The following is a 20096-nucleotide window of genomic DNA, read 5'->3' on the forward strand; positions in this document are numbered from 1 at the left end:
TCAGCCCTTTTTAGTGGGATCTAAGGTCCCAAACTTTAGATCCAACCTCCCCTAGTGCAGATACCATGTAAAGTTGCAAACTTGACGTGCATACAAGGTCCTCCAAGGTCATAACATCAAAACTAAGCTTCCTACAAGGTTTTTGTGCATGGGAAGGGCCTAAGTTGGATAAAGTGAGCAACTTTATGTGATTAGGGACCTAAAGAGGTCCAGATCTGGAACCATAACCTTGTGATAAGTCCGGATCCAAGTATGACTCCATTTTCACCAAAAATGGCCATTTACTTCCAAAGAAATGGATCTAGTCAACTAGATCTCAAGGTAATGACTTTATACCTCAAGATGGTGGCCAATACAGTGTAGATGTCGGATCTACTGCTTCTCTCATGGCTCTTTCTTCTTCAAGATCTAAAATCCTTCACATATACACCTAAATTGCTTACAAAAACTCATTCTCTCACTCAAGAAGGTGCAAGGTCCAACTAGAGTTTTCTCTGGCTAACAAGGTGTTAAGGGAATCCATAAGAGGCGGATTAAATTCTTTAAATATGGTGCAAACCCTAAAAATTAGGGTGTTCCTTTAAAGTGCCTACTCGGCAAGTCAGGGTCTTCCGACTCATCAAGTAGGATTGAAAACCCACGTCCTCATAATAACTTATACTTGCCTAGTTGGTGCTCCCCAACTCGCCTTGTCCATGCACAAAACCCTAAAAATTTGATAATTTAAATAATACCTAGAACAGGTGTTACATGGGCCATATGTTGGGCCATTGTTTATTGATTGGTTTTTCAGCCTTCAAAGTGTATGTTTGGACCCTGGTTTTTGACCAAGTTAGCTTAAGAGTAAAATAGTCTTTTCTACCCAAGCATGGACTTATGGTTATGTATTGGAACCCAATTATTAATTGGGTGTCGTTTTGGTGTTGATAGTTTGGGAACCTGTCAACCAACAGCTAGAGTTTTATTTGCTGTACTTTAGCCGTGTGAGGTGAGTCTCCTCACCATACCAGTGGGTCGAAGGCACCAAGGCTGACCCATTATGTATTATGTGATATGCTAGTGATTTTGTGTTATGTGCTTTCATAATTGATTATGTGGTATGTGATATGCTAGTTGTCTTTGTGATTAATTGCATGGAAGACCTCGGGGGATTCCCGAGGCACTTAGGTGTATGATCTTAAAGGGTTTCCAAGGCATCCTAATTAAAGGCCTCAGGGGGGGGGGGGGGGGGTTCCGGAGGCACTAGGGTTTAAGACCTTGGAGGGTTTCCATGGCATCCTTAGTTAAGACCATGTAGGGGCTCCCATGATATTTGGCTAAGACCATGTAGGGGTTCCCATGACACCCGGTGTAAGACCCTAGAGGGCTTCCATGGCATCTTTATATGTTTGCATGTTTAGCTTATATGTTTGTATGTATGGTTTGATTGGTAGTTAATGAAGAGCATGTGGGGGTTCCCATGGTAGTGGGCTAAGACCCTGGAGGGTTTCCATGGCATCCGGAATAAGACCCTGGAGGGTTTCCTGGGCGTCCTTATATGTTTATATGCATGACTTGTGTAGTTGATATGGTTTATGTGATTATATGTGTAAGACCTTGGAGGGTTTCCATGGTTTCCTTATATGTTGATATGCATAGCTTATGTGATTGATATGGGCAATGTGATAGATATGGTTTATGAGGTTATGTGGATTTTGTGGATTATGTGGGGTATGCTCTACGAAACTCACTAAGCTTCATGCTTATAGTTTTATTTATGGTTTTAGGCATCATGGATTTGGAAAAAGGGCCAGACTTAATCGCAGCGCATACACGTGTTTTCCGTAATATGTGATTTTGGGATGAACTCTGATAAATGTTTTAATTAGCAATGTTTTTGGATTGTTTGGATTAAATAATATCTGTGTTTTGATAATCACAAAAAGTGTAACGCCCCGATTCTCAGGTATTAAATTATGGTTATAAATTTCCGTGATTTCGAGGTTTACTCAACGAGTTGATTGCCCTGACTCGTCGGGTAGTAGCGGGTTGGTCCACGTCTTTAAGTGACCTACTCGCTGAGTCCAAAAAGGGACTCGACGAGTAGGAGCTGGTGGATGAAACCCTTATTTCTGGGGTTTTGCACCCTATTTAAGGGATCATTAGCCTCCTTGGCCTCCTTGCAGTCCCTTGAGAGCTCGACAAAACCCTAATACATGAGTGTGTGCTCCATTTTTGTGTTTTAAGCTTAGGAAGAGGATTTTTGGTGAGAAGAGCTTGGAGAACAAGTGGCTGGAAGCAAGGAACGTGTGCGAATCATAAATCTACCTCAGTTAGCATCAAGTGAAGGTATCAAGTCGTTATCTTGACCACATTTCCTTCTAGATCTCATTGGGTGAAGTTTAGGGCTTTTCTAGCATATTAGGAAGCTTTCGTCTGTGTGAGCTAAGATCTGAAGTTGCAACTTTAGATCTGAGCTCTCTTGGGTCTCTAAGTCCATAAAGCTTCCAACTTTTGCAAGTATGAGACTCTCCTTAGGAGTAAAACTCCATCACAAGATTGGATTTGTCATTTAGAGTCTTTAGAGCCTTGCATGCACGTAAAGTTTGCAACTTTAGATCTGAGCTCTCTTGGGTCTCTAAGTCCATAAAGCTTCCAACTTTTGCAAGTATGAGACTCTCCTTAGGAGTAAAACTCCATCACAAGATTGGATTTGTCATTTAGAGTCTTTAGAGCCTTGCATGCACGTAAAGTTTGCAACTTTAGGTGATAAACATGCCTTGGGGGAGTTGGATCTGCAATATGGAACCTTAGCATGGCTTAAAAAGCATTTGAGAAGATAAAGGATTGAAGGGACTCAACGAGTTGCATGGTTAACTCGACGAGTCCGATGAAAAAATGCTTGGGCTCGGCGAGTCAGTAGAGTAACTCGGCGGGTCAGCTAGGGTTTTCCCGACCTTTGGACATGCATGAACTCGGCGGGTTGTAGGGAAACTCGACGAGTTGGCCAAGGAGTTTACGGCCGTAAACGATATGAACTCGACGAGTCACTCAAGTGACCCAGTGAGCTGATGAGTTATACCAGGAACTCGGCAAGTGGCTGGTTGTACTCGACGTGTTGAGGTCAACATGGATTGTTGACCTTAACCGTTGACTTTGACTTTTACCAAGGGTTGACTAATTGACTTCTGGGGCATTTTGGGAGATTGAGAGTTTATAAGTATGGTTCTATGGTGAATATAGGTGGTCGAGTTTGTGTCGGTGATCCAGGAGTTTGAGCTTATCTTTCGAGTCGACAGTTACGAGGTGAGTTATCCTCACTATATCGGTAGTTACTAAGGCACCAAGGCCGACCCTTGATGGATTGTATCCGATTATGGCATGATATGTTTATTTGTTTGCATCCTGGTAGTTAGGATGGTGATATGCTTATACTTAGTAACCTGCTTAGGTTGGTGTCCGGGTTATAGGATGATGCTATGTTAGTGACCGGTTAGGTATGTATCCCGGTTTTTCGAATGTTGCTATGATTAGTGATCTGTTAGATCGGTTTGATTGTTATATGATATGAGCTAGCGTATGATATTTATGTGTACATGTTTGTTTGATTGGGGGTTGGGTTGAGGTGGTCCCGCTTTGTGTTGTAGGCTAACATACCCGGCGAGCCGCCCAGATAGGCTGTAGGCCCTGCGAGGCGGTCCAGTCATGTCGAAGGCTCGGGAGTTGTCCAGATAGGTTGTAGGCCCTAGGAGGTGGTCCAGTCAGGCTAAAGGCTCATTATGCATGTTGGTCTATATTTGTTGATATGATATGATTATGGTTATATGAGTATGATATTTTGGGGGTAGCTCACTAAGCTTTCGGGCTTAAAGTTTCAGTTTGTTGTTTCAGGTACTTCTAGTGATCTCAAGAAGACGGTGGATTCGATCCCTTTACCACTATACACTATTTTAGTGTGTAATATTTAGGGTTATTATTTGTGTTGGCCTCGACAACCACCAATAGTCATATTTTGCCGTTCTCTATATGCAGGCTCTCGGTTTTATGATTACTACAACTTACGTTTTGATTGATTAGGCTAATAAGCAATCTATCAAAATTTTAATTTTTTTTACAACACTCGTTCCTATATTAGGTAATCGCAAATCTTCGAAGAAGAATAACTTATTCATGCGAAGTCGGATTTCAACAATTGTTATATGTATGGAATCATTGTCATATACACTATAGCTTTAGTTAAGGTTATTTATCCTAAATAACATTCTATAAAAAACATTTTTAACATTTGTATATCTTAATTGACTAACCCAAATCTCCATGACTTGAATGATTCCTTGGAGATGAAGAACGATGTTCGATTTCTTGAAAGTAGAGTGGAGTTTGATTGCACAATAGATGTCTTTTTTTGGTATTCGATCACAATAGGAACGAACAAGGAATAGGAGAAGGTTTTTTTTGTTTAGCAAAGCCGATGAGTCACTGGAATCGAATAATCAAACTTCTCATCAATATAGGAAGCGAGAATGCTAGGCAGACGACTTCAACTACAATCCGTTTTTTTTTTAACTTTGATGATTGATATTAGGTTATAGGTGGATACGTCAATACGCAAGACTAGAGTGGGTGGATACGATCATCGATCAAGTGACTATTCACTTTCCGAGTCGGTCTTTTTGACACGGATAAACCTTTATTTGGGTAACCCGAACCCTAGTCCCTGGATCAAATAAACCAAGAACCGAATTCGGCTAAAATGGATACCCGAGAACTCATCCAAATAACTTATTTGATCCTAATTCGGGTTGATCCGGGTTTCGGTTTTGGATCAAGTACTCGGTCCAAATGCACATCCCTAGCAGAAAATGATGGAAATACACATGAAAAATGATTAAAAAAAATCCAAAATTGAGAAGCATAAAAGAAGAGGTGAGAACCGAGCTAAATGATGATGAATGTTGATGAGGATTTTAAATGTCGGAGGTAGAAGAATGCAAGCACGTTGAATGAAAAAAAGCAAGATAATGAGCATAAAGATGTTGCCGGCCAAATTGACTATGCTTAAGTGTTTTGATCATATCGTGACATCTCGAACCTTTGATTAATTTGATTCGAGTTGATGCAGAATATAAAAACGATTATCTACAACTTTTATGATAAATGTTTCTGTCTACTCTGTTGTTATCATAGCATAAAATTACATGGTTGTTGAACCAAAAATACCATAGAAAACCAAATATTAATTTAACCAAGATCTTGGAATTACAATCATCCCACATTGAATAAAATATTAAATGTGTACCCTCTTAGCCTCCATACACATTAAACCCACATCGATACCAGCCTAAAGACCTAACTACTCTCCACCAAGCATTCTTCCATACACACGTTATTCTTCCATACACTATTAACTCTAGAGGTTTTTTCTCCGTAAGTTCCACGTCCACACCATCGCATAATCATGCAATCCTAATTAACCAAGGAAACCTTAACATGCATTTGTCAATTCCCACGTTAATCAAACAAGACTACCACACCAACTTTCTTTTATTCCCTTGTCTCACTCCTTTTACTTGTTGCTCACGAATTAACCACATTCCTAATTCCTTTACAACACCTCTATAAGTGTATCCCACATCACCAATAACATAAACTCAACCCCGCCAGTTAACCTATAAATAGCGCATCAATTCATCACTTTCTAGAAATCTTTCAGTCAATCTTTCAACAAGCTGTTCATCGACGTTAGCATCTGAAATCATCCCCAGGTAATTATGTTTTTAGGATAAGAACATTTTGTTGTTTATTTTTTCTTTTTTGTAACGGGACAATTATTTTTTTATTACTTTACGAATGAATAGTTTTAATATATATTTATATAGGCTTCATACAATTTTCATGTCTATGGATTTGACCTGATCACTAGGGTTTTCACTCACAGGAGGTAAAATCGATTTCTACACAAAGGGAAACCGACGAGTGCAGCAAGCATGTCAACAGATGGTGACTCCCTCACCATTGATGTCTACCACCAAAATGTATTTTGTTCGTTTACTTCCATCCTGAGAAAGTATCTGTTACAAATCGAGACGAGCTCACAGATGAAGAAGCTGTTGATAAGGTAAAAAAACATCCTATTCACGATCCAATTTGCCCCTGTTATTCAAACTATGTAAAAATATACCATTTTGCCCCTGTTATTAAAACTTTGTAAAATTTGACCATTTTGCCCCTGCAATTATTTTATCAGTGGGGACATCTGTTTTGTTTATCCGGTCGCATAAACATCTGTTTTGTTGTTCATTAAATTTTAAAAGATAATCGGGGTATTTTGAACCATTTGTAAATTTTATTGGTCTTTTAAGTCATCATCCCATGACATTAATGTGTTTACAACATCTTCAAAAGATTTTTTTTTAACATATCATGACCAGACTTGGCATCAAATTTTCCATGTCTGAGGTTGGGGATTTTAACTATATAGTATTTTTTTTGAGTATTTTTGTTTTTAGAGACTAGAAGGGCTTGGTTCTGTCACAAGAAAAATAGATCCTTTCAATGGCTGCTATGTTAAGCTAGATGAATTCATTTTTCTTATCATCGATTAAACTCTCTATATACAAGTTTTACACAGGGGCACACTAATACGTCATGTTTAGTTTGTAGGACATCACATATGTGATTCAACAAATTTTCTCTTCATGCATGATACACAAGATCCACACTTTATGTCTCTCAAGCGTATACTTAAATATGTACCTGATACAATGGTCCATTTGCACGTGATCTTAATTAATACTTAAATATCCTATCTCCTTTTTCTTATAAAGCAACATTTCCAGTCTTCCGGAAAAAAAAAAAATACAATTTTAGTTTCAAAGTCCCAAACAAGTTACATTTTATATCAATACATTACCAAGACCATTATCCCTCTTATAATTCCAGTACAAGTCTAAACATGTTATTGGATACCACCTTTTATCCAAACCTTTATCCATGAAAAAAATTAAATCATACTCGTGATCAACCCATAATTTGATATAATTCTTCAACATTTATGTGCTTGTGTATCATAGTCAAGGAAATTATCAATCTCCCATAAGACACATTACATCCTCCACTAGATTAAAACCATGGGACAGTGTAGTCTAACATGTATGGTCAATGGTTGCAGCTTTCTAATGCACTCAATATTAGTAACAAAAGCATCTTAATGACAACTTTAGTTTTTTCATTCTACTCGTTCGTTTGAGTCCAATAAGCATTATTTCCCAAAATGACTTATTTCCAATTTGTTTTTTCATGCATAAGAATTTCCAATTTTTTTACAAGTACGTACAAGCGAGAATTTCTTTACTATTTCATTTTTCCACCTAGTAATTATTTTCGTGACATGCATGAATCATGATAATGCTTATCCCATAAACTTAAAAAATTAGTTCCACTACTTTTTAACAATAGAAGATCTCTCACCTCATTTTCATTAATCAAAACGCACATAGCCTACATATCCAATCCATTTTCAAATTCATCAACTTCTTCTTTAATTCCAATTTGCATGTGTAGAACATTTTTAATGTAATCATCATCATCATCATCATCATCTTCTTATTCATCATGTTGCAAATTCGTGCAAGAAATTCTTCTTCATCAACTTTGTGTTTTGATTTCACAGATTCCTCATACTAGAAAGGAAACAATGCATGAAAATCCTCAAAAAAAAACTGTTTCTTGGATTAGTGTGATGAATGAGGAACTAAAAGCTAAACTCAATTCAAGAAATTCGTTCTTAATAATTTTGATTGCATTAGTTAGCTTCAATCGTTCACCATATATGTTGATAACTCTCACACATGTTTTCCTATCCCGATAATCAAATTTATCTAGTTGGATATTTATTGTTAATGTCGTTGATGGCAACACATGAAATCAGTTGACATGGGTTTGATCAAGATTATGACATATTTGGAGACGAATAGTAATAATTGACAAACCTCTATCCAAACACCAGCCTAAGATTCCATTTTCTACATATTGGTTCCATAGAAGCCCAGTAAAGGTACATCCTACATACAGACACAAACAAAAAGACTTGAGAATTTAAGAATAATATAGCTCCTTATATATGTTTTTCTTTCTAAATAATTAAAGGTTTACCAACCCACCTTCATTATAGGAATGGTCATCGCACGAAGACATATGCTTGTTGGCATTAAATTTGACGGAAGAAAATGACTTTTCATCATATGTCTGCAAACAAATGAAGCACAATATTCTCATAAGACAAACCATAAAAGATGACAGTATCTGCTAACACTACTCATCTTTATATGAATCTTCAAACTTGTTTTAGTATCACATGAAAAGTGTTGGTATCAATATTTATGTTGGTGATCTCGGGCCAATCTTAGGACTAGTTTGGGATAAGTTGCGGAGGTCTAATTAACAAGTTTTTTATTGCTTTAATTTGATGTTTGCTTGAACTATTTGTGTATGGGAGAAAATGACAGATTGATGATAGAAAAAGCAGTTTCAAATGACAAAGAAAATTGTTGGGTCGAGAAGTAGTATCACAAAAGCTAAATGATGAAGGGTGATGAAGAATTGCATGAATGAAGGCCAAAGAATGCGAACACATTGTTCGGTCGGTTTTGTATCAATTTAATTTGAATATATTTAACTACATACATCTATACATCCTATTTTACTTGGGAATGGTTCTAATTTAATGTTTGTTTGAATCATTTGTGTAGAAACAAAAACAGTGAAAAAATATTGGAAATACACATAGAAATGAAAAAAACCAGAATCGAGAAGCACAAAAGACAACGTGACTACCGAGCTAAACGATGATGAAGGTTTGCAATGTCGGAAGTTGAAGAATGCGAGCAAGTAGGACGGCAAAAAAAGCAAAATAGTGAGCGAAAAGATGTCGCGGGGAAAATTGACTACGCTTAAGTGTGTTGATAATATCTGACTTCTCAACGCTTCGATTAATGTGATTCAAGTTAATGTAGAATATAGAATAGACTGTCTACAAAGGTTCTGTCTACTCTATTGTTATCGTAGCTAAAAATTGCAAGAAGTTGAACCAAATATACCATAAAAATCCCATATTTGTTTAACCAATATCTTAGAACAACCAGCCCACATAGAATAAAATACTAGATCTTCACCCTCCCTCTTAGCCTCCTTACACACTAAACCAACATTGGCACTTGCCTAAACAGTCAACACCATGAATTCTCCTAGCCTATCCCATGCACACGTCTTTCTTCCGTATACTCTTAACCATCAAATTTTTTTCTCCATAAGTTCCACGTCCGCACCTTCTAGTCATCATGGTATCCTAATTAACCAAGGAAACCTTAACAACCATTTTTCAATTCCTACATTAGTCAAATAACACTACAACTTCCTTTTTTACTTGTTGTTCATGATCGAATCAATTATCTTCCTAATTCCTTTAAAACATTTCTATGAGTGTATCCCACATCACCAATAACATAAACTAGACCCTTCCAATTAACCTTTAAATAGCACCTCGGTTTATCTCTTTCATGTCATCTCTCACTTAATCTCTCAACAAGTTGTTTAACCACAAAACATACGATCAACAACATCGTGATATGTTTTTAGGATGAAAACCTTTTGTTATTTACTTTTTCTTTGCGTAACGGGACAGTTATTTTTAATTACTTTATGAATGCATAGACTTAATATATATTTATATAGACTTAATATAATTATTCATCTGTATTAAATAAACTAATTATTAGTTTTGATTGTAATACTAGTAATTCTATTTAAATGACATTTTTGATATGGTCAAACTTTGTGCAAGACTTGCACTCTTCGAGTGAGTGCTGACTGGTAGAAGTGAAGGATGAAACATAGCATTTTAAATCAAAAACAGAGTATGGTTTTTTTTATTATTATTGCTTAAAATACTACTAAAATAAAAGCAAGAGAAAAGCAATCCAAAACAAACACACGTCCTTATCCTACTACAATTCAAATACTAAGAGTATCAAATACTTGTATTAATCTTGATTTCATTCCTTGCTTATCATGTAATCTCCGTGCCACTTTGGTGCCACCGATACCCAACTTGTATGGCGCGTCCCTGCGTTCAGGTGCAAGAACACTTGATCCAGACATAACTTTCCCCTCCACTTCAGAAAGTACCTTGTCCTCAAGGTGGTAATCATGATAAGTAACACTGGAATTCATCGAGCCACTTCCATGACGCCTATGCTGGTGAATGATCTGGCCAATGTACAAGCACCGATATCATGGATAACCTCTTCGGAACACACATTAGGATGCACAAATAGCTAGAGACCGTTCTATTGGTCCCCCAGATTTGAATTCCTTCGACAATGGCACCACCTTGTCGTTTTCACTTCCCTTATACGGCTTAAGAACCGACACGTGAAACACCGATTGAATTCGGCTAGTAGCCGGTAAAGCGAGGCGATACGAAACCTTTCCGATGCGTTCTGTGATGACAAATAGACTGTAATAGCTCTTTGAAAACTTGTTCGAAAGTCGATTCACCATGGTAGTTTTCCGATACGGTTGTCGTTTGACAAGAACTCAATCCCCTAGTAAAAACGCAACAACACGACACTTAGGGTTAGCCGTGGTTTCAATTCGACGTTGGGCTACGGATAAGTTTTCCTTAAACTGTCGCATCATCCCATCCCGTTCCAACAACATATGGAATTAGCATAGGTGGTCTGTAAAATCGTGACAAATGGAATTATACCAAAACTCAGCCCAACAATTGAGACCATTGATTAGGTTGTCTAGACACCATGGCCCGCAAATATTCCTCTAACCCCCTCTTAACAACTTCCATTAGCCCGTCAGTTTATGGGTGATACACTCTACTATACTTCAACACTATGCCACTTAACATGAACAAGTAAGTCCAAAATTTACTAAGAAAAACAATGTCGTAATCCGACACAATTGATTTAGGAGACCCATGATGTTTGACGACTATGTTGATGAGCAATCCAACAACCTTTTGAGCGGTATAATGGTTCCGTAAAGTACCAAAATGGACGTATTTAGTTAACCAATAAACTAACAAAAATTACGGGAACACCGTTCGAAATTGGTAACACGGTAATAAAGTCCATCGTCATGTCTTCCCAAATGGCCTCGGGGTGGGTAACGACTGTAAATAACCCCCGACAGCTTAAGTGGAATATTTGGTTTTGCTGACAAATTAAGCAATGGTCAACGAATTCCTTGATATACTTCCGCATCCTCTTCTAGTAAAAGAATGTAGACAAACTCACCATCATCTTTTTAATTCCTCCATGCTCGGCGCTAGGTGTCTCGTAAAAATCGCTCGGTAGCTTATGCTTCTGTTTGGACTGGTTACCAAGGAAATATCGCCCTTGTTATATGAGAACCCCTTCCTGTTGTCGGAACCCTTCAATCAATTCACCTTGATTCAAGCGAGAATTTATGTCTAATAATTCTTTGAGACTCTTATTTTCAATTTGTAATAACTCCAAGGACACGACCATAGGGTGACTGGTGGCCATAAACATTGTTGTCACCATATCACCCTCCTCATAAACCCGAGAAAGTCCGTCAGCCGCCTGGTTATTGATTCCTGGCTTATATGCGATCTCAAAGTTAAAGCCCATGGGTTTTCGAATATATTGTTGGCTTATATGCGATCTCAAAGTTAAAGCCCATGGGTTTTCGAACATATTGTTGCTGGACTGGCGTTTGTATGACTTGTTGCATTATCTCTTTGATGCTTTTGTGATCGGTAAGGATTAAGAATCGTCTGCCAATAAGGTATTATCACTACTTATAAACCGCTTCAAAACTGTTTAAGATGCAACTAGATCAAGTTTATAAATTTCTAAAGACTATTTGCACACATTCAAACGATTTTTCAACAATTTTTGGTGATTTTTACAAAACTGTCTATCATTTCAGGAGTGATTTCGGACCGGTCTGTGAAGATGAACATTTTCACATTGGTTTGAGGCCATTAAAAATTTTAATAAAAATTATGAACAAAGTAGACTCATTTTTCCAAACTCCTAGAGTTTACAGATCTAAATTTCGACTTACGATGATTTTTTTATAATTTTTCTAAAAACAAGGACAAAAAAGTCAAAAAACAGAATTTTTTTTATAAGTTTAAAGGTTGTAACCTCTTGAAAACACCCAGACATGATAGCTAGCACGTGCTTATAAACTTGACTAGGTGTAAAACCCGTGTAATACGATGGTTGATTAAGAAAAAAGATTAAATATAAAAATGTAAACAATTAAGTATTTCTAAAATAAAATTTAAAATAAAGAATGAAGAAACGTATTAATTGAAATTTACTATTATATTTATTATATTTAATACTTTACATATATAAATAACAACACTATTTTGGTTTACGAGAAGATTTACTTCGTTAGTTTTATTAAAAGAAATTAAATTATATACTATTGGTTGCATACTATTCATTCTCTTCATGGTCTTAGGGTTTTAAGACCACAACACCTTTATCTACAGAAAATATAGGATTTTCCAGGGATAAAGTCTTTCCAAATACAAACAAATGATAATAAGGGACATGCATGCAATTATAAACGGTTTTGGAACGAGACTCACAAACTACTTTTTATAGAAAATATTGGACTTTTTGGGAGTTTTACAACTTATTATAAGAGCCGATATTACAAAGTTTTTCCTACAAACATGCTTATGAACTCACCAACATTTTATGTTGACGCTTTTCAAAACGACTTGTATTCTCAGGAACTCAGTGAACATGTACTCGAGCCTTGGATCTGGATTATTTTATTACCTTTTGAGCAATCCTACTTTTGTATTCTTGTGTAATTGTTAAACAAGTACAATTTGTAAAATAATGAATGTCGGTACATTGTAATGTACGATGTTTGGTTGCTATGTTTCTTTCATATTCAATTGTTATGATACTACATAATCACGTCAACCGCCCCTGGACATTTCTGCCATCCTGGTTCGAGACGTTAACATGATCTTCGATTCTGGTTTAGATTGTTTTGGCTAAAAATCAACTGATTTAAGATTCGATTTATGTGTCCGCACTGTTGCGCTGACACTTTGAAAAGTCATAACTTCCTGATACATAGTCAGATTTACATGTTGGATTGGAAAACTGCATCCTCATATTAACTTGTACTCGCCGAGTTGGAGCTCCCCAACTTGCCAGATCCATGCACAAAACCCTAAAAATTCGATAATTTAAATAATACCAGGAACAGGTGTTACATGGGCCACATTTTGGGCCTTCATTTATTGATTGGTTTTTGGGCCTTCAGAGTGTGTGTTTGGACCTTGGTTTTGGACCACGTTAGGTTAAAGGTAAAGTAGTCTTTTTTACCGATGCATGGACTTATGGTTATGTATTGGAACACAATTATTAATTCGGTGTCGTTTTGATGTTAACAGTTCGGGAACCTGTCAACCAGCAGCTAGAGTTTTATCCGCGGGACTTCAGCAGTCTGAGGTTAGTCTCTTCACTATACCAGTGGGTCGAAGGCACCAAGGCCGACCCATTATGTATTATGTGATATGCTAGTGATTTTGTGCTATGTGGTATGATAATTGATTGTGTAGTATGTGATATGCTAGTTTCTTTGTCATTACTAGCATGTAAGACATCGGGGGATTCCCAGGGCACTTAGGTGTAAGACCTTAGAGGGTTTCAAAGGCATCCTAAGTAAAGACCTCGGGGGGGGGGGGGGGGGGGGGTTCCAGAGGCACTAGGGTTTAAGACCTTGGAGAGTTTCCATGGCATCCTTAGCTTATACCATGTAGGGGCTCCCATGGTATTAGGCTAAGACCATGTGGGGGTTCCCTTGGCACCCGGTGTAAGACCCTCGAGGGTTTCCATGGCATCTTTATATATTTTCATGTTTAGCTTATATGTTTTTATATATGGTTTGATTGGTAGTTATTGAAGACCATGTGGGTGTTCCCATGGCAGTGGGCCAAGACCCTGGAGGGTTTCCATGGCATCCAAAGTAAGACCCTAGAGGGTTTCCATGGCATCTGGAGTAAGACCCTAGAGGGTTTCCAGGGCATCCCTATATGTTTATATGCATGACTTGTGTAGTTGATACGGTTTATGTGATTATATGTGTAAGTCCTTGGAGGGTTTCCATGGTTTCCTTATACGTTGATATGCATGGCTTATGTGATTGATAAGACCAATGTGATACATATGCTTTATGAGGTTATGTGGATTTTGTGGATTATGTGGGGTATGCTCTGCGGAACTCACTAAGCTTCGTGCTTACAGTTTTGTTTATGGTTTCAGGTATCATTGGTTTGAAAAAAGGGCTCGGCTTGATCGCAATGCACACCCGTGTTTTCCGCAAGATGTGATTTTGGGATGAACTCTTATAAATGTTTTAATTAGCAATGGTTTTGGATTGTTCGGGTTAAATAATATCTGTGTTTTGATTATAACAAAAAGTGTAACACCCCTATTCTCTGGTATTAAATTATGATTATATATTTTCGTGATTTCGAGGTTTACTTGATGATTTGATTTCCCTGAATCGTAGAGTAGCAGCGGGTTGGTCCACGTGTTTAAGTGGCCTACTTGCCGAGTCCAAGAAGGGACTCGGCGAGTAGGAGCTGGTGGATGAAACCATAATTTCTGGGGTTTTGCACCCTATTTAAGGGATCATTAGCCTCCTTTAGCCTCCTTGCATTCCCTTGAGAGCTCAACAAAACCCTAACACATGTGTGTGTGCTCCATTTGTGTGTTTTAAGCTTTGGAAGAGGATTTTTGGTGAGAAGAGCTTGGAGAACAAGTGGTTGGAAGCAAGGAACGTGTGGTAATCAGAAATCTACCTCAGTTAGCATCAAGTGAAGGTATCAAGTCGTTATCTTGACCTCATTTCCTTATAGATCTCAATGGGTGAAGTTTAGGGCTTTTATAGCATATTAGGAAGCTTTCTTGTGTATGAGCTAAGATCTGAAGTTGCAACTTCAGATCTGAGCTCTCTTGGGTCTGTAAGTCCATAAAGCTTCCAACTTTTGCAACTCTGAGACTCTCCTTAGGAGTAAAACTCCACCATAAGCTTGGATTTTTCATTTAGAGTCTTTAGAGCCTTGCATACACGTAGAGGGACTCAACAAGTTGCATGGTCAACTCGGAGAGTCCGATGAAGATTGTCGTGGGCTCGGCGAGTCAGTAGAGTGACTTGGCGAGTCAGCTAGGGTTTTCTTGACCTTTCGACATGCATGAACTCAGCAGGTTGCAGGGAAACTTGACGAGTTGGCTAAGGATTTTACGGCCGTAAACGATAGTAAATCGACGAGTCACTTAAGTGTCTCGGTGAGCTGACGAGTTATGCAAGGAACTCGGTGAGTGCCCAATTGTACTCGACATGTTGAGGTCAACATGGACTGTTGACCTTGACCGTTGACTTTGAATTTGAACAAGGGTTGACCAATTGACTTTTGGGGCATTTTGGGAGGTTGGTAATTTTCAAGTATGGTTCTATGGTGAATATAGATGGTGGAGTTTATACCGGTCATCCGAGAGTTTGAGCTTATCTTTCAAGTCGACTATTGCGAGGTGAGTTATCCTCACCATCGATAGGGACTAAGGCACCAAGGCCGACCATTTATGGATTGTATCCGGTTATGGAATGATATGTTTACTTGTTTGCATCCTGGTACTTAGGATGGTGATATGATTATAATTAGTGACCTAGTTAGGTCGGTGTCCTGGTTATAAGATGATGCTATGTTAGTGACCGGTTAGGTATGTATCCCGGTTTTTGGGATGTTGCTATGATTAGTGATCTGTTAGATCGGTTTGATTGTTATATGATATGAGCTAACGTATGATATTTATGTGTACATGTTTGATTTATTGGGGGTTGGGTTGAGGCGGTCCTGTCTTGTACTTTAGGCCAACATACCCGACGAGCCGCCCGGATAGGCTGTAGACCCTGCGAGGTGGTCCAGTTAGGCTGAAGGCTCATTATGCATGCTATTTTGTATTTGTTGATATGATATGACTATGGTTATATGAGGATGGTATTTTAGGGGTAGCTCACTAAGCTTTCGGGCTTAGAGTTTCAGTTTGTTGTTTCAGGTACTTCTGGTGATCGCGGGAAGGCGGATGCATGATCGTACTGCTCCTCCTGCTGTTATGATTTTATTATTTGATATTGGGATGCTTTGGTATTTATTAGTTTGAAAACAAACTATGTAAAGTTAAATGGTTTTAAGTGTTTTGAAAAAGTTTAAATTTGGCATGATTTTTTGTGGGTGTTTCAAAAAGGAAATATTTATCCTTGCTTTTTGGCTCATTACAACGGCTATGAATTTAAATATAAATTACAATATAATAATATAGAGTGTAATTTAACTTACAGAGATTACCTAGACAAAAGTACGGAAATTGCACTGACAGAGATTCTACTTGAAGGCTACTACTTGTCAGGCACTTAGGGGTTACAGGGCTTGGTCGGTATACTAGAAACTAAAGAAATTCGGATCTAATAAATAAAGAACTCAATGGATTAACCTATAGGGGTGGGATATGAGAAGCATATACATTTATAGCCGAAAAAAGATATGCATCTCGCACACTCTATCGGGGCGCACTGTGCATATGTTAAGGGTTCTAACGTGTGGTTCTCTGAGTGGTGCCACGTGTCGAGATCTGGGTGGATATCATGCACGCCGCTCATCTTGTAAAGAGATCTACAACTTTTATTTATACTCCGTCGACTAATTTTGATGTTATTTTAAAAGTTATGTTTTTAACATGCTGAAACTGTTAAATTCCGTTAATAATTCATAACTTTCTCATCCGACGTTCATTCTTGACTGTCTTTATATCAACAGACTCCTATTAACGTCATTTTCGATTTTGGTTTAGATTTTTTTGGCTAAAAATCAACTGATTTAAGATTCGATTTCTGTGTCCGCACTGTTGCGCTGGCACTTTGAAAAATCATAACTTCCTCATACATAGTCAAATTTAGCGTTCTCTATATATTATGCTCCTGGTTTTACGATTACTACAACTAACGTTTTGATTGCTCAGGCTAATAAACAATCTATCAAAAATTTAATTTCTTTTACAGCACTCGTTCTTGTATTAGGTAATCGCAAATCTTCAAAGAATAATAACTTATAATCATGAGAAGTCGGATTTCAACGATCGTTATACGTATGCAATCATTTTCATATACACTATAGATTTAGTTAAGGTTATTTATCCTAACTAACCTTCTATAAAAAACATTTTTAACTTTATTATATCTTAATTGACTAACCCAAATCTCCATGACTTGAATGATTCCTTGGAGATGAAGAACGGAGTTCGATTTCTTAAAATTAGAGTGGAGTTCGATGGCACAGTAGATGTCTTTTTTTTTAGTATTCGATCACAATAGGAACGAACGAGGAGTAGGAGACGTTCTTAAATGTATTTTCACATTTTGCCCTAAAGTAACTAAGATTGGGAATTTGAAAAAAAAAACATGTTAGTTACTTTTCAATATTCATTATACTTGTAATGAGGTATTAAGTGTCCTATCCTATCCGTTCGGCTAACGACCCTCCACCAATCAAGCAAGTGGTGGGTGTGAGTGTACACCCATTAAGTGCCATTTTATAGGCAGCAACCTTATACCTACCATATAGATCGGCTTCGTGAATGAGGCCTATTAGCGATAAGATTATTACCATATATATATATATATATATATATATATATATATATATATATTTATATATATATATATATATATATATGTGTGTGTGTGTGTATATTAATCTTCTAATAATATAATTGTATAGGGTTGAATTTTAAACTTGTAAAACTCTAAGGGTTTGAAATTTAAATTACTTAAAATTAAACTTTTAATCATAAAATTTTAATTTTAAAACTTGAGGACAAGTTTTCAACTTTTCAAAACAAAAGGGATCAAATAACAAATAAGTTAAATTAAACAATTAATTTCATAATTATCTATATTTGACTTAATCCAATTTTAGTTACAAGATAATTACCAAATAATATAAATAATCCATCTTTATCATATAAATAAACTATTATTCAAAAGATTTGAAATTATCTATTGTTTTGGCATGGATAATCATTCAATTACAATAAAATTTGGATCTTATCTTCAAAAAATGATTTAGGCATTAATCCCATGACAAAACAGCAACAAAATCCCAAAATATCATCTGCCAGACGCACAGACTCACCGAGTCGGGCCAACTCGCCGAGTCCAGATACTGACTCGCCGAGTTGAGTCGGGCAGAGGAAAAAAATGATTTTCAGCTACCAAACAGTTAAAGCATCAAATACAATTGAAACCCATCAAGGCTCTGATACCACTGATGGGTTTTATGCATAAGAACAATCCTACGTGCTCAAACAAACCCTAATGCTTGGATCTAGGTTTCTCTATTGTACATGCAATGAATCCAAGACTTATAAACCCTAATCTAGCATACATATATCAAAGACTAACATATAGAATCAGATCTAGATGTTTACCTCTTCAATGGAAGCTTGATTCTTCTTTCTTGGAGCTTAGAGTCACAATTGTAACTCCTCTAATGGCTTACAAACGCCACAAGCAAGAAGGCAACTATATGAGAGAGGTGGGAGGATGCTAAATTCCGCCCTAGGGTTTCCTTGGAAGCAAGTGGTCGAATTTGGGAGTTAGGGGTCCCTATTTATACTATTGGATGCTAGGGTTTCGGTCAAAACCCTAATGGATAAGTTAGCCATCAAGCAGCCCAAGGAACCTTCTAGAATAAGGCCCTTGGATGAAAATATGATGATCCTTCATCATAATTTCATTCCCCCTTAGTCCATTAGGTTTCCTTAGCCCAAAAACTTAACTATCATACATTTGACAGTTTATACCCCTTTATTTAATTAATCTCTTTCAGTCACCAAACTAAGAGTAAATTACACGAATGGTCCCTATGGTTTGGGATAATTTGCACGTTTGGCCCCTAACTTATTTTTTTAACTTGGAAGGTCCCTACTGTTTGTTATTGATACACATTTGGTCCCTATTGTTTGTTTTTGTTACGCATTTGATCCCTATCTTACATAAAAAGACAATTATTTAAATAGAGAAAAATGATAGAGTAGGTATGGTATGGAGATGAGGTGAGATTGGGGTGTGTTTATTTAAATAAATTAAAAAATCAAGGGAAAAATAGACTTTTTATGTAAGACAGGGACCAAACGTGTAACAAAAACAAACAGTAAGGACCTTCTGAGTTAGAAAAATAAGTTAGGGACCAAACGCGCAAATTACCCTAAACCATAGGGACCATTCATGTAATTTACCCCCATATTAATTCCTAATTAATTTATGACCAATATTAATTAAATAATATGATTTCTCTTTTAATATATTATATATTAATAAATCATAATATCCTCTCTCTCCTTAAATTACCTTGTCAAGTTGCTCTGCTAAGGCAACCCAAAAGGACCATGCACAACCGGGTCTAGTACATACCAAATATAGTTACGGACTTAGACACAAATCCAACATATTCTAGCAAGGAACAAGGAGAGGGTCATAGATCTGCTACTATTTCTTTTTACAGTTTATTTTAGCATATTTCATTCATAATTTAGATAATTTCCATGCATATTTTCCTTTTTGTTATTATATGGCCTATTTCCGGTACTTTCTAGTTTTGTGAGCTTTATTGCAGATTTCATAGAGATTAGTGGAGCGGGAATGTTCGGGACGTATTGGAAAGCGATTGGACTTAGAGGACGTCGAGAATTATAGGCTTGGTGATAATGGAGTTGATGCATTGAACGGGCATGATGATTATTTGAAGGCTTAGAGAAAAAGAAATTTGAATTTGCAAGAACCAGAAGAATATTCGAGCATGTGGAGATTATTAACCGGGTGAGTTTACGAGCTATGGGTGATTTGGAAAAGTCATCTTGGGCTTAAATTGAAGAAAAGATGAAGAATATTGGGTTACAAGCTTAGTGGATTCATTCTGGGCAAGTGGGCTTAGTCGTTAGAGGCCCAAATCACAAAAGAGCCCAAATTACACAAGAACCCAG

Source organism: Lactuca sativa, chromosome 9 (assembly GCF_002870075.4).
Source record: "Lactuca sativa cultivar Salinas chromosome 9, Lsat_Salinas_v11, whole genome shotgun sequence".
NCBI classification, from domain to species: Eukaryota; Viridiplantae; Streptophyta; class Magnoliopsida; order Asterales; family Asteraceae; genus Lactuca; species Lactuca sativa.